The sequence below is a fragment of the Pteropus alecto genome, unplaced genomic scaffold (assembly GCF_000325575.1).
Source record: "Pteropus alecto unplaced genomic scaffold, ASM32557v1 scaffold477, whole genome shotgun sequence".
Classification (NCBI taxonomy): domain Eukaryota; kingdom Metazoa; phylum Chordata; class Mammalia; order Chiroptera; family Pteropodidae; genus Pteropus; species Pteropus alecto.
Genome location: NW_006440643.1, coordinates 189,036 through 194,725, shown reverse-complemented (window position 1 = coordinate 194,725; position 5,690 = coordinate 189,036). Strand labels below are relative to the sequence as shown.

Sequence of the window (5,690 nt, the reverse complement as noted above, 5' to 3'; positions counted from 1 at the left end):
TTAAAATATGTAACAGTCTTCCCCACTTTTTGTCCCATGACATTGACTGTCTTAAGAGCCCATTTCAACTGCTTTGTTCTATGTGATGGATTTATCAACATGTTTCCTTGTGGTATCATTAATCTTACACCTGGCATTTTGAGCTGTCAGACTTCTTCCTCCAGTCTCATTCCCCAGAGGCTTACTAAGGTGACAGACCGATCTCCATCAAATCCACAAATACTTATTAGTAAACAGACACTCAAAACTACTACATAACCTGTTTAGTAGTGCAAGTATTGCCCACGGTCCCCCTGAACACACTGATAGTACTTTGCATGAAAAGTTCACTCTGAAGTAGACACAGAAATGTTTGGGCACCAGGACTGCACAGACTCAAGTCATATTCAGGAGCCTCTGAAAAGAGGAGGCCCATGTGGCTACTGTGACTCAAGATCTTAAGAACTCACAGATTGTTGTCTATGGCCATGCCACCCTGAATGTGCCTGATCTCGGAAGCCAAGCAGGGTCGGGCCTGGTTAGTACTTGATGGGAGACCACCTAGGAATACCAGGTGCTGCAGGCGTAAAAAATTAATAAAAGATTTCACAGATTGTTTTAAACTGTTGGACATAAAGAATGAAGAAATGAAGTAACTCAGGGATGTCCCAGAGAACAATCGGGTAAGGCCGAGGATGGCTTTCTTACAGAAAGATCCTCAGATTCTTCTTCTACTTCAATTTCTACTAGGACCTCTCAAGCTACGCAGTTATATAACACTCTTCAATTTGCACAATTGGCATTATCTTTTTTAAAAAATCTATTTTATTTTGAAAAAACACAAACTTACACTATTTGTAGATGATATATATAAAAAATCCTAAAGACTATCAAAAACCAGATCTAATCAAATTCAGTAAAGTTGTAATCCTACATTGACATAATCCAAAATTGACATAAGAAAATCAGTCATGTTGTTTCCAAACACTAACAATAACTTATGTAAAAAAGAAATAAATAAAACAATCACATTTACAATAGTTTCAAAAACAATGAAATACTTAGGAATAAATTTAACCAATGAAGTGAGAGATCTATACAATGAAAACTAAGACAATGATGAGAGAAATTGAAGAAGATACAAATAAATGAAAGGCATATCATGCTCATGGATTGGAAGAATTAATATTGTTAAAATGTCCATACTCCCTCAAACCATCTATAGACTCAGTGCAATCTCTATTGAGATTCCAATGATATTTTTCACAGAAATAGAAAAAACAATAGTAAAATTTGTATGGAACTACGAGGACCCCAAATATCCAAAGCAATCCTGAGAAAGAAGAATAAAATGTAGGTTTTTATTATCATTTATGTATGGAGAGGCCAACAGATCAGGAGATGATTAACACTGAAAAGGCAGTTTGTTATAGGTTCCAAGAGGAGGATGCATGTCACACCACTCAGGGCCACATGAGGAAGCACTGGGGTTGGTCAGGAGGCAGCCAGAGAGAGGGGAAAACAAGAGCAAGTGGCTTCATTTTGGTTACCATTGGAAGAAAAGGTAGAGGCAGGGTAGGCAGATTTAGGATTGGCTAATATGAATCATTTCAATGGGCTCTGGGTGTAGGGCTGTCTCTAGTTGTCTAGTACTTGGCCCTGGGATGTTTAAAGGCTAAAGGATTAATGGCTCTAAGTATAAGAGGTTCATAAAAGAGGCAGTTGGGGGTGTGGGCTGTGAATTGGTTAGTTTGCATACGAAAGGCGCATTTGCAAGCAAGCCTTTTACTGTCTCTGTGAATTGGCTGACTCTGCAAGTGGTAGCTGCTCTATGGTCAGCAAGGCCTCAAGATGTCCAAGCATCAGAAACACATGATTAGTGTACACACCCAGCAAAGGTACTTACCTGTTTAGTTTTCCAAGATGGCTCACTCACATGGCTGGTAGTCTGAAGCCTCAGTTCTTCTCCACATGGACTCCTCCATGGGTCTTAAAAATCTGCGTTTTCTAAACAAGAAAGATTTAAATGGAAACAGCTACGCAAGATGGAAGACTGAGTGAAGTGCACCCTGAGGTTTCAGTAACTGATGCCACACCCTGCTCTCAGAGCAGATTTTGATAGACTAGAGAAATGTCTAGGCCCATGTCCTTGAAGGAAAGGGAACTTTGAAGAAAACAGAAAAGGACCATTTTACCCAGTGCTCACCCACTGAGTGTACTAGAACATTATTATGTTACAGATCCCAAGACAAATTGCTTATTTTAAAATTAAAATTACAAATCTATACTGTATTGTTATATATTCATTCCTCCCATTAGTCTGGACTGTCAAGATGTCACTATATTAGCATCATGCTTTGTGATGAAGAATTCACTCATTCGGTCAACTATTATTGAGCACACATCACATACCACACACTGTGATGGGTGTCAGGGACCAAATGGTGAAAAGACAAATATAAATATGGTCCCTTCCTCCACGAAGGGACCTCCATTATTATGTTGAAGCCTCCCAGGATGACGCCATGTTCGAGAGTAGAGACGAAGGCTGTGAGCAAGTGGCAAAAGTTTCCCATGAATGATGGGGAGTCACTAGGTCAGCAAGAGAGACAGAAGGTGTTACAGGGGAACAGTGTCATGAACTGGAAAGACGTTTCATTTTTTTAAATGAGAATACGGAGGAAAATGGCCAGGAAGTGATAACGAAGAACGAGGGGAATAGTAATTTTGAAAACAATGAATGCAAATTTTGTATTTTTCTCAAAATGCCCATGGGCCTCCCCGTTGGAAGGTTCAGATGATGTGAAATTGATTTGTGAAAGGGCTCAGCGTTGTTCAACAGAGCGTTCAGAAGCTCTTGTTAATGACTCTCGCTATCTCTGCCCTTCCTTCCTATGACTTCATGCTTTGTCTGTCCTCCCAACGAGCATGTTTCTGAATTATACGTTTTCCATTGCAGACTGACATTCATAATTCTAGTGCCTTCTAATGTACAGTTTGTTCCCTCACTTCAGTGTACTACTTTCAGCAATAGATATATTTTCAGAATAGCAGCCTTAAACAGCTAGCGCAATAAACAGTCTATCAACCAAAGAGCATCTCTCTCCACAGCCCACTCATATTTCATAAATTATAGAGCAATTGTTATAACTCATTTGCTCAGAAAATTTCATTGGTTGATAAAAATATGATGGTTAATGGTTTCTTTTCACTGAACTTGTAAAAAAACCAAGGTGCATACTAACTAGCTTAGCTTATTAAAATAGTGAAACCCATGTGAATTATATCCAAACGGTGAAAGTCATCATTTAAGAAATTAAATGTGCCTCTATACCTGCTGAGACAAAGTGCTCAAATCCAAGAGCTTGTGGTGGAAACTTCAGCTAGGCTAAATTCAACCTTTAGCTTCCTTCATCAGTGAATCTGGTATCTCCATCCAACTCGATGTCTGCAATTCAAAACATGTACCCAACGAGAGTTTTTTTTCAAGAAAGCAACTAACGTTAATAACCAGAAATGTCTGCTTATACAATCTCTCATCTTTACTCCTTGCAGGAAACTTTTATTTTACTTTCTGAAAATTGTTTCAAGTATCTATGAGAAAGACTGTTACATGAAACAAAGATTGTAATAGATATGGCATTTAAGTTGCAAAGAAAAAAAAAAGAATTGAATTTTTAAAGGGGACATCAGAAAATAAAAAACTTCCCTTTTATCTAACCTTCGGAGACAAAAAATAAATCGGCAAAAACTTGCATAATCCTTATTAGATCCCATGAGCTACAAATGTATCAGTGCAGATTGATATTAAAGAATAGTTACGTGTATGGATATGTATATGTATACAGGAAAAAAACAGTCTTATAAAACTGTAGATTGAAACATTCACTGAATATTCCTGGAAGTGTGTTGAAATTAAAGTGTTAATGACACATATGGCTATGGCTTGTACAGACATGACAGAGGAAGTAAACAGGCTGACAAAAAGATGAGAGAAGATAGTACAGCACAAAATTACCAGCCATTCTTATTAACCTCCTGCATTCATATTGCAGATAACCTAGAGTCACTCAAGAATTTCCTACTGTGAAGGGAAGAGGTGACTAGTGATTTGTACCTTGTGACTCAGACTGACTGCCCAGAACCTTTTCAGCATCCAAGAATGTGTAAATGAATGCCCTGTGATCAAAAAAAAAAAAAAAAAAGAAAGAAAGAAAAAAGGAATAAAGGATTAAACAAGGGCCTGGAGAGAAGCAAACTGCCATCATGGCAACGTCTCAAGCCTGTGAACTTGACACCCCCAACCCCATTCTAAAAGTAGAGTTCAGAGACCACAGGCACCACAGGCATGGACGATTTAATATTTATGTCTAGAAAGGATAAACATATGGCACAAATGCATGCAGCAGCATTGGGCTCTCACAGTTGCTGGAAATGACTCAGGGGTCAGGATTTGGAGGCCAGACAGACTCCACCTTTACTGGAATGCTGTGAATTATGTGCTAGTTGGCTGGGTGAGGAGACCACAATGGCCTCATGCATTCTTATATTTCACACAACCCATGCATGGCAGCAACCTGAGCAAGATTCCAACAAGACTTACAAGCAGACAAGAAGAGGAAATTATTTAAATATTCAACCAGGGGAGAGAAAGTCTGAACCCTTTTAAATCTCCAAATGAAAAACTGAAAAATAAAATTATTTTCTACCATAGGACTTTTATAAGACCAGTAGCATCTACGCTTCCCAAAAAATATTTAAGAAACTATTTGGTATTAAATCTTGATCATTCCCCCATTTAAACACTGTCTTTAAAAGATCTGCCTGGGTACTAGTATAGATTGGAAAGAACAAAAGTCAGATGTTTTGAATACTTTAAAGTCCTAGCTCTAGACGTCCTAGCTATGTGACCGTGTCATTTACGATTAGGTCAATTAATTTAAGATAGCACCCAGGGTTTATCTTCTCATATTGAACAGTCCAGAGGTGGTCAGTCCAGATGGGTGTGATGGCTTAACAAAGTCACTGGCTAATCAGAGTCCTCTCTGCTTTACCATTTTCATACATAACATGGCTTTGATCCTCACTGTCACAAGATGACTGCTCCAGCTGCAGCCATCACATCCACATTCCAGGGGCCAGGAAGGTAAAAGGAGGAAGGCAAAAAGAGGCACATCTCATTTCTTTTTTTAGGAGACTTTCTGGAAGTGACACCCAACAGTTTTTAGATTGGTCAGAACTCAGTCATATGGCCACACCTAGCTGAGAAATATACACTTTTAATTCGGTTACCACCCAGAAAAATATCAGGATCTTTTGACTAAAGAAGGGAAGAATAGATATTATGCAGGCAACAAGCAGTCTCAGAGTGACTTTTAAAACTGTTAACTTTTCTGAGTCCATGGCCTCATTTATAAAATGGATAGACAATGCCCACTTCACCTGGTCGGTGAGGCGAAAAACTCCATGCAAATATTCGCTGTTAATAGCCTCCCAAAACTTAACTTAGAATCACCGGCATCCGAGTATACATCCAGCATTACTCCACCTTCTAGAAAATTCGAGTCTCTAGTAGGAGAGTACAGGGACTGTTTCTTTTGCCACCTCATTCTAGTCCCTGTAACTGGACATGTATTCCTTCCCTGTGATTTCATGCTTTTCTCATGGAGTAATTTTAGAAAATGGCTCTCTGTCTTCATTCTATCTTCCTA

General features: G+C 38.8%; 1 pseudogene; it reads left to right on the top strand.

The window, feature by feature from the left end:
* The first annotated feature begins 457 nt into the window (after positions 1 to 457).
* On the top strand, positions 458 to 565 carry LOC112484580 (annotated as a pseudogene).
* Positions 566 to 5,690: the final 5,125 nt, after the last annotated feature.